Source organism: Schistocerca cancellata, chromosome 9, assembly GCF_023864275.1.
Source record: "Schistocerca cancellata isolate TAMUIC-IGC-003103 chromosome 9, iqSchCanc2.1, whole genome shotgun sequence".
In the NCBI taxonomy this organism is placed as follows: domain Eukaryota; kingdom Metazoa; phylum Arthropoda; class Insecta; order Orthoptera; family Acrididae; genus Schistocerca; species Schistocerca cancellata.
The window spans coordinates 397,296,689-397,308,163 of NC_064634.1; positions in this window are offsets into that span (position 1 = coordinate 397,296,689).

An 11,475-nucleotide genomic window follows, 5' to 3' on the forward strand; every position below is an offset into this window, starting at 1 on the left:
AATCAAGGTTTCCGAATACCTTTTGCTGGGCTCCAAGTAATAGTTGCTTATTCAAAATAGGCAGTTATATATAATTTCGTTTCATTGACACAATGGATGCTGTAATTTTAATTCTTGTACTTCATGTACTAGATAGATATTATAGCATCCAAAGACTGTGAGATTTTTTGCTTGTGACCGCAGAAGAAGATTCAAAATAACCATCTCTTAAATGTTCGAATGCCTTTCATATCTTCTGTACATATATATATTGGTGTCCAAAACTTAAGGATGAAAAGAACTGGCAAGTAACATAGTATGACAAATCATAGACCATACATAGAAAGAACTACTCCAGTATAGTACATAAGGTAACTCAGAGAAATGTGACTAACAGAAATGACACTTTTATTCAAGGACAATAATTACACAGAGGTCATCGTGATTTATTAGGGTCCCCTGGATATTACAAAAATTTAAACCTCCACTTGGCTGACCATATTTAGGTTTCCCTAAACTGTTGCATTGAAAGTCCAAAGCAGTTTCGTTTTGTGATCCTAATATGTTCTCAATCCTTAATGACTTCATCATCAACAGAACAACAAACCCTAATCTTTCTTCCTTTTGTCACTGTTACTGGGATGCTAGGCATGTTCAGTAATATGATAGAGAATGCAGATAAGATTATTACCCATGTCTTGTGTTGGATTATTCATAAGTATCTCTGTGGTTTTCAGAAGACAACTATCTGAATATTACAAGACATTGCAGCATAAATGTTTATTAAAATTTGTAACTGTTTCTTAAAATATCTAACTGTTTCTGCAAATGTGGAGCTCTTAATATACTTGTATAACAGCAGTTTGACTGTACTTTCCACTTTGATCATCCAGATTTCATCACCAAAATTCCTTTAAATCCAGACAGTGGTATCTCATTTACACGACATTAGACATTAGGATAAAATTTCACACCATTTAAAATTGAACTTACTATATATTTTCCTCTGCTTTAGATACATCAACAATTCATACTAATTTGATATGCTCATTTTTTTCCAATTGTGACATCAGTGTCAACTCAAAGAGTTCAGCATGCTTCCATTTCTGTTCTTGATGTAACAGGTCTTGAGAAGTCTGTACATCTCCAGTACAGGATGGTGATCCATGAAATACCTGATGCCACATCTGAGCAAGTATTTCCTCTCACTAAATCACTGTGACCATCATTCCCCACTGAATATCCACGTCTTCTCTCCACATAGCTCACCATGTGCACCATAAAAATAGACACACACTGTCAGCCCATTTACATTGGACATAATTTTATGTTATTTTTTCCTCACCAGACATTACTTTTGTTTTAAGTCTCATTCCTAGGTAAAAATGTTTAGGGATGATCTTCACTCCCCTGAAGTGGTATGCGTCACTATAATATACAGAAATAGACACATCAGTGGATAGAGCATCCCTCCAAGTTTTTAGCACGTATTACAGGTGCTCAGTATGCACACAGTTTTTGACATGGAAAATACCATTACGATAGTCATATTTGTGCCTCATACATCCATAAGCAAGAGGAGGCACAGGCCCCATCCTGGAAACTAGGTATAGTTTTTATTCATTATTGAGTTCTCTCTGACTTGTAGCAATCATTTTTTGCGACTTGACTGAGCTATAGCAATAAATAACCATATGTCATGTGTTTTCTTAGTTGTCACACTGTTCATGGGAAATTATGTTGATTTCTCGTTGCAGCTGCAGTTTCCATGTTTTGCATCAAGATGGATATGATTCCACATGTAACCATGCTGAAATAATGTCTTGTATCTTTTTCTATCATTTCCTTGTTCAACCTCTACCAAACTTCAGAAAGGAGCCAGTCTAATACCCTGGTGCACAGATTCCTTAGTCAGTCCCCAACACAATTTGTGACAGTCATCCATCCCCAATTTCCTGTCATACACAATGAAATCACAACAGTAGTTTACCATTTCTCTGTGGAAGACGAAAATCCATGATACTGCCGCCCTTCTCTGTATATAGTAAATATCCTCTGTTAGTCCTATTTGGTATGGGTCCCATACACTTGAGCAATATTTTAGAATTGGCTGCACAAGTGATTTGTAAGCAATCTCCTTTGTAGACTGCTTGCATTTCCCCAGTATTCAATCAATAAACCAAAGTCTACCTCCGTGAGATCACTTCATTTCATATCCATGCATGCTGTTATACCCAAGTGTTTGTATATATCAGCTGATTTCAATTGTGACTCATTGATATTATAGTCATAAGATACTATGTGTTTTTTTATTTTTTTTTAGGGCGCAATTCTACATTTCTGTACATTTAAAGGAAGTTGCCAGTCTTTGTGTCACTTTGTAATCTTGTTAAGATCTGACTAAATATTTATGCAGCTACTTCCAGATAGAACTTCATTATAGATAATTGCACCATCTGCAAAAAGTCGGATGTTACTTTTAATATTGTCCATGAGGTCATTAATATATAATATGAACAACAAGGGTCCCATTCTGAAGTCACTTCTACATCTGATTATTACTCTCCATTCAACATAAAATGCTGCATCCTAAATAATAATAATAATAATCATACTTTTGACAATAAGTGTAGATGTGGTACTGTTCCAAAATCACGAATTACTGAAATTATCTGACTGCCTTGATACAGATTTTTGTAATTACATTTTGTTTATTTAATTTGTGATACTTAGCATTTAAATACATGACAATTTGAAAAGAAGCTCAAACAAGTAAATTTGAATAGGAAATAGAAATGTTGTCCTAATACGAGGCAACCAGAGGAAACACTCAGCATTGACCAATTAAAGAACAGGTAAACTCTAAACTAATAATATTCTCTTCCTTGTTGTCCAAGTGCTGTCAGAACATATAAAAGCTGTTCTGGAAGTTACCACTCTTTGGGCACCCTAGCATAACATTCCACGCACTGTGCCCATTTCTCTCTGTTAGCCTTCAGACAAATGATCTCTGCAGAACATGCACTCAGTATCTTCTTCTTTGTGTTCAGATTGCATGTACGAAACATGCTATGAATGACTGGAAGATTATTTCTGGTGTTTTTCTCTTTTTCTTTTTCAAGAACAAAACTTTCGCTTCTGTCTCCTTTGGTTCTGCTAAGCTGTCACATATCTGAATTGTTTTGAATGTTCCCTGTACAGAGATGAATGATCACACAAATATTGTTAAAACAGCTACTCAACTTCAGACATTAAACACCCACGAGCATATACACTCAAAAAAATTGAAATTGAACACCTCTAAAGAAAGGATTCTTGACAACATCCAACTCTGCAGTGGTCTTACTGTCACTGCTGTACGCCCCGTGCACTGTGATAACTACATTATGATACCCTCCAAGAAAGCTGATCACTTACTTCAGCCAGAAAGTAGCTTTCCCAGATTAACATGTTAGTGAACTCTCCTGTAACAGGCACCTTTACTCCATGTTCAAAATCATTTTCAGTAATGGTAGTATCTTATGGGTAAATTAAAAACAATGTCAAATCAGAACATAAACAGTCATTTGCGCAAATTAAATTCTAGTAGTAGTAAGACAAAGAGTCATACACTACATCATTGGGTATCTACAGAGTTATGTCCCTGCTTATTTCTTTCAGATTGTTATATGTTCCAACAGCATTTTAATAATTTTTTAGTTCTTTTGATATGGTTCTTTTAGCTCACTACAGTAGTTCTCTTAAAGACTACAAATAATATACACCAGTGTTATACTCATCAATACAAGAAGAGCTACCACAGAAAGGCCATTGGCAACTGCCACAATGGGGGGACAAAAATATATCAACCATATGGGGGAACTGAACTCTGATTTTAGGAGTGACAACTAGACAGTTTGACCATAAGCTAGTGGAATAGTGATCCCAAGACCTCCTGTGGACCACTTCTTGCATTTCTGGTCAGATAACAACATATTTTGCAGTCACTTCGATATCTGATATGTCCACATGTAATGCTTTATTGGTATTAATTTCTAATCTTGTCTACAGTATGTTTCACTGGCATGATAATATGTTGTCACTATAATGCAACATGGACATTAACGAGACAAAAGAGTTGTCAAAAATTGTGACATGGCTGTGCATGCTGGTGTGGTACTAAGTCGTATTCTGTGCGAACAGTTTTGCTTTGTCAACTGTACCTGGACATGCTGGAGCAATGAATTCTGCTGTAATTACAGCAAGACAGTGCAGACTTCATTTTGCAGAAAGACGGTTCTCCCGGATACTTCCTTTCAGTTGTTCAGTAGCAGCTCATTACTGGACTGCCTCAGCATCACAGTGGATGTGTTTCCCACAGGACACTCCAGTTCTTCAGTGGCCCTCACATATTCCTGAATCAACTTGATATGGTTTCTTCTTATGGAGTTATCTCAAAGATTATGTGTTCCTCACTCAACTGCCATTGAAGAGCTGCATGGGAGGATCATTCATGCAATCACTGATATTAACCATGACGTGGTGGGATGTGTACATGTGCATCCGCAAAATTTTTTCCTGTAAACATATTGTATGCCAACAGTTTGATATGAGTCTGCTTAGTATTTTTAAAGTAGATTACTTGGGTACCTAAATGGTAAGTGTATTTCAACAGTATAAGCAAAGTACCTCTTTTTATTTTGGTAATGTGAATATGGATGTCACTTTTTTCATTGGGTGATCAGAAATTATGTCCTCATATGATTAAATTTAGGATATCAGTGAGTTATCAAATAAAGCTAGAAAGGATTCACAAAAAAAATGACACTCCCATAATGGTAGATTGAAAATGAATGTGAAACAGGCAAAGAGGATGATTTATAAAATCCTGCTAGACATCAACAAAAATACTACCTTAACACCCCTCAAAGTGGAGAAACAGAAAATAAACTTTAAGAAAGGGGTGTTCAGCTCTGAACCATACATAAGAATTTGTTGGCTTATAAAACTTCGCATCTGTTCACATTAAAGGAGCTTTGATATTATTTTTCATGATCTATATTTTTTTAGTATTGGCTAGCATAAGTGAAGTGGATTTTAATGTAATTTAACAGCTTTTTTTGCTGGGTTAGGTAAAGCATAGCCCATGGCCAACATATGACTACACGAATGTGGAAAACCTCCAAAAATCATTCTCAAACTGCCCATTAGAAGCAACTTTTAGCAAACTAGAATTGCACTGAGGTAATCCTCATCTCTACATTTTGCCGCATTACTGTGCAGCACGCCAACTGGAATGCAGAATTCGTAGCTCTGTGACTGCAGATGGTGCATTATTGCACACACAGGCTTAGAGGAGGTCCCAATCCTGGAGAGCCTTTTTTTCCACTCTCCTTTAACGTAGAAAGTGGTATTTCCATTTTTTGATTGACATGCTTGGAATTAAATATAGACATACACACCTACAATATAGCACAGATATTTTCTTACAAAACCTGTTGTGCAAGACTGAATGTGGAATCAGCAAGCTATCATGGATTTATGCTGCAATGTCTTGTAATATTCAGATAGTTGTCTTCTGAAAACCACAGAGATACTTATGAATAATCCAACACAAGACATGGGTAATAATCTTATCTGCATTCTCTATCATATTACTGAACATGCCTAGCATCCCAGTAATAGTGACAAAAGGAAGAAAGATTAGGGTTTGTTGTTCTGTTGATGATGAAGTCACTAAGGATTGAGAACATATTAGGATCACAAAACAAAACTGCTTTGGACTTTCAATGCAACAGTTTAAGGAAACAATGGGAAACCTAAATATGGTCAGCCAAGTGGAGGTTTAAATTTTTGTAATATCCGGGGGACCCTAATAAATCTCGATGACCTCTGTGTAATTATTGTCCTTGAATAAAAGTGTCATTTCTGTTAGTCACATTTCTCTGAGTTACCTTATGTACTATACTGGAGTAGTTCTTTCTATGTTGTATCATCAATAAGATATGTTTAATGAGTGTGAAACAATGTTTACATAAGTAAGAAACATGCATAAAAATTTCAATGTAATTCAGGTGTTTGATGCTTTCATAGGTAGTCGACATTCACAGTAATTAGGTTTCGACCCCTTGATTATTTGATAGTACTCAACCTTAGTTCAGCATCATGATATGTGACATACTGCAACTGTTTTCTTCTTCACACACTTTCACACTATCACATTCATACATAACATAAATTTACAACTATATTTACTTGTAGTGCAGTATTTTATTATTTTTATATGGTACCTAACAGTCTACAAGCATTTATCTTTCTTCACTTTAGGACATGTCCATGCATTGTTCCCTGGAAGAAAAAACTTAATACTAGCTTAAAACTAAATCTTCTTAGATATGTGTATAATGGCTCAATGGCTACTAATAATTTTTTCATATATTCAACCATGTAGTCATTCACTTCAGTGTGCAGTCGTACTATCACAAAACTTATTTAACGTAATGTGTGTGTTTCTACTTACCTTATAAATCTAAAAGATAAAGTGTATTACAGGCATGGTGTGACCTCTTATTCCGTTTTTGATAAAATTATTTAATATTGTTTAATAATTACAGACCTCTCCAGTCCTTTTCCTTCACCCTTTTTCCTTCCCCTTCAATCCTTCTGCCTGAAGAAGGAGCCACTGGCTCTGAAAGCTTGCCAGACACAACAGTCTTTTATGTGTGTGTCCTGCTGCCACTTGGTGAGTAGATTTTTTTGCCTATCCAATTAAATAATTTTATCAATAATTGATTGTCTTCTCTTATTCAGTTTGCCACTTATACTGCACTCGCTTGTTTGCCTGCAGCAAGACTTTTCTTGTCTATTAAGTATAATTAGTGCGTGCACTTTCAATATTTAAATTTGTAAATATTATACACAAATACAGGGTGTTACAAAAAGGTATGGCCAAACTATCAGGAAACATTTCTCACACACAAGTAAAGAAAAGATGTTATGTGCACATGTGTCCGGAAACGCTTAATTTCCATGTTAGAGGTCATTTTAGTACCGTCGTCCACCTCCGCTCAATGGAGCACGTTATCATGATTTCATACGGGATACTCTACCTGTGCTGCTAGAACATGTGCCTTTACAAGTATGACACAACATGTGGTTCATGCACGATGGAGCTCCTGCACGTTTCAGTCGAAGTGTTCGTACGCTTCTCAACAACAGATTCGGTGACCGATGGATTGGTAGAGGCGGACCAGTTCCATGGCCTCCACGCTCTCCTGACCTCAACCCTCTTGACTTTCATTTATGGTGGCATTTGAAAGCTCTTGTCTACGGAACCCCGGTACCAAATGTAGAGACTCTTCGTGCTCGTATTGTGGACGGCTGTGATACAATACGCCATTCTCCAAGGCTGCATCAGCGGATGAGGGATTCCATGCGACGGAGGGTGGATGCATGTATCCTCACTAACGGAGGACATTTTGAACATTTCCTGTAACAAAGTGTTTGAAGTCACGCTGGTACGTTCTGTTGCTGTGTGTTTACATTCCATGATTAATGTGATTTTAAGAGAAGTAATAAAATGAGCTCTAACATGGAAAGTAAGCGTTTCTGGACACATGCCCACATAACATATTTTCTTTCTTTGTGTGTGAGGAATGTTTCTTGAAAGTTTGGCCGTACCTTTTTGTAACAACCTGTAGATATAATGTGTACAGTAGCATAGCTTAAGTAAATATCTCATAGTTTAGCATCCCATTCCTGTGTATATAATCCCTTGGCTTATCTTTGTGTGTATGTGTGTGTGTGTGTGTGTATTTTGCGGATAGTCATAGTTGTAGTATAGACTCACTCTTAATTTTCTATGTCCTTGTTTATTCAATCGGCTTTACAAATGCTAGTGTGGGCTGTAGCTCATCAGGTTTGTTTGTTTTGGGCACTCCAACACTTCCAGATGTGCCTGTCTGGCGAGCGCACGGTTGCAGTTTGTTACTAGCTTGCTCCCCAATGCGCACGCGTTGCATTGCTCTGATACCACTTGCATTGTGGTGAGTTGTGTATTGCACTGGGTGCTACTGTGCATTTCACAAGTTCATTTATTTGTTTACAACTGGGCTACGCACAATGTGAAGCATTGTATTTAAAGTATCGTCATCTCTAGACACATAATAGTAAAATTCTCCCGTGTTACAACCAGTCGTATTATCGTTTACAAATTTGACATATAAGAAAAAAACACAAACAAGAATTTTCCTTAACAACTAACAATATAAATTCTGGAATATGACTTTCCAGCATCCTAAATCTAATATAACTTAGAGAGTATACAGATCATCTTTCACATCACTACCTTGATCATATATAATGAAGAAAGTGTTGATCAAGCTTGTCCCCCAGTCTCCTCCCGGGTCACAGAACTGGAGCCTACTGTGACTGGCTTAAGTTTTGCGGTGTCATGGTGGCATTGGTCTCTGGGTTAGGTGTAATTTCGACTATATGGACTGTTGGTGTTTGATTACACCAGTTAGTACCCTGTGAGGCTCTTGACTGAAATCCTCTTTGCCTTTGCATGTTATTTGGCATATGTGCATTACTTTGCTGGCCAAATACCGCTGTCTATGGATTATTCGACTGTCTGGGGTATTGTTTTGAGTTTGCCAAGTGATCTGCTGATTATTTCTGGTAGCTTGTGTCTATAGCTAGTGTAAGGCTGGCCATACTCTACTTGCCCATTGTAGTTGTTTTTGTTAAAGTTTTGCCCATTTCTTTTGTTCCACCCTTGAATTTATGGCTTTTGCCATTGCTGTTGTGATTACCTTTACCATCACCATAGGTATGTGTGGGGTAAGGTTGCCATCCATGTTGTACTATGAATACGTTGTTCACGTGTTGGTCCGTAAATCTCTGTGGCACTATCTGTGCATTGACAGGCTTTGGTTGTACTGCTCTCTCTTTGTATATTAAATCATTGAGTCCAGTACAGATAGAAAGTATTCAGCTGTATGTTCCGGAATGGTAATGAATTTTTCCCTAACATGGGCAGGAAGACAGCTCTTTAAAATTTTCAGCACATCTACTTCAGATACCGGGTTCGTCCAGTATCTGGTTTTATTCAAATATTTTTCAAAATAGCCCCTTAAGCTTCCATCTTTGCTATTGAATGGAGCTGGGTTGAATACTTCACATCTGAGCCTCACTTAAACAGCCTCAGACCAATATTTATCCAGAAAGGCTCTCTCAAACTGTTCATAGTAGTGGCAACATTCTGCCACGTCTGTAGCCAATAGTGGAATGTCACTTTGTGTGTATCCAACAACAAATCTAATTTTCTGGGCTTCAGTCCAGGTATGGGGTAAAACATTTTGAAATGCTCTGATAAAGACCACAGTTTATTCTTTTCCCTTCAGAGGTAAATACTGGAAATTGCTGCTGCCTAAGTAATCCCTCATCTGCAAGTAATGTTGACAAACACTCCATGCTGTCAGTGACAGGTATGTTTACGTTCGCTTGTGACATAGCACATGGCAGTTGCGCTTGCTCAACAGGTACAGCTGCTAGCAAGTGTTGCTGCATTCTGCAACCTTCGCTAGTTTCCTTCGACAGGCTAGCCAAGTGTTGTAGGTAACCAGTGAAAGTATCTAACTTATCTAAAAGCATGGGTTTGTTTTCTGTCCAGTATTGTTTTGGAATGTCAGTAGTTTTAGCAAGACTGCCTCATAACCTTTCCTCTGCTTCCTTTAAACCTGAATCTGTTTTAGCTATAAATTGACTTTTTTCCTCTTTTAGAGCTTCTTCTACAGTATCTACATAAATTTTGCACTCTACCTTTTCAGCAAAGATGCTGCCCTTATCCAGTAACCCCGCTTCAGCCTTTTCAGTTTTATTTATTTATTTTTTTTTTTTTTTGCACATAACTTATCTCTCTGTCTTTTTTTTTGGCAAATTTTGACTCTAAACTTAACTGGTACACTCTAAGACTTAACTTTTGTACTTCTGTAGGTAAGCTTTTGTACATGTCTTGAAACTTGCTGACTGCATTTGTCATACTTTTTACTGATACATCCACTTGGGATTGCCTCTCCTAAATTTGGGAATATGCTTCACTGAGGTTTTGTAACTCATCTGCTAGTTGTTCCTGCTTATTGTCTACTCTTTCTGTTAACATATGCATATTGTGGGATATTGCAGTAATTATTTCTTGTTTTAGTGGTTTATCTTGCTCTGTCAGCTTCCTGAACAGTTCGTCAGATAATTCAGTGCGCATAGTTTTGCTCACCTCACTGAACTGTTGATAATATTATTCTTGAAATCATTAAATGCCTGATTTTGCTGTGTAAACTGTTGTCCTATACCCTTAAGTTGTTGTGTTACACTTTCCTGAAATTCCTGTTGTTTTGTAAACTGTTGCGTTATTTGTTGCATGTGTTGGAACAAACTGTGTGTCTCACAAGTATTTACATTGTTTATACAAAGTGTTTCCTTTTCTTGCATTCATGATGTTGTGAGCAAGTAATCAAAGAAATTTTTGCTGTCGCACCCTTCAGTTTCACTATTTGAAAAAAATGTTTCCCGCTGAGAACTGAGAAATTTTCGCATTGAGCATCATAAAAGTGACATCATGATTAGTTATATTACTAGTGTCATCATTTATTGATAGTAGGATACCAACTTTGTTGTTTAGATTGCCATCGGCCAGTTCACGAGTTGGTGCGTTACCTTCAACTGTTGCCAAGCTCGGATTTCTGACATCTTGGCATATTGCATTTTGTAATGAATTTTCAACAATGGCTCTTTCCTTTGACTCCATTGTGAATAGTTTTTAACAAAATAATGATTTTTTTTTGTTGTTGTTGCAAAAATGAAATTTTGTTTGTACCGGTACTTTTCAATTAAAGTAGGTTTAGCTGCATATTCACTAATGAACTTGATTATTATCTGACACAGTCTTATAGAATGTGGATGACTTATCTTGCACTTTAATGGTGACTTTGTACAAATTTTTGTCTTTTCTGTAGAAATGCACTTTCTGTAAGGGATATTAATTGGAAGTAAAGGAGCTCATCTACTGCCAGAGAGATGGCGCACGGCCATACTAGCATACAGCATAGCAGCTTTCTACCTTTACCGCTGAAATCAGCATTCCTGGCTCATCTTGTTTGTAGGCAGAATTAAATTTTAATTTGCTCCTTCAATGTTTTTATCATTTCCCATCTCATGGACATGTAACAAAAACAACGAAAGTTTCATTAGTGTCTTGTAACAATAATATGAATCATTTATCTCAATAATTGAAAGATCCCCCCCAAGAACCATGGACCTTGCCGTTGGTGGGGAGGCTTGCGTGCCTCAGCGATACAGATAGCCGTACCGTAGGTGCAACCACAACCGAGGGCTATCTGTTGAGAGGCCAGACAAACGTGTGGTTCCTGAAGAGGGGCAGCAGCCTTTTCAGTAGTTGCAGGGGCAACAGTCTGGATGATTGACTGATCTGGCCTTGCAACACTAACCAAAATGGCCTTG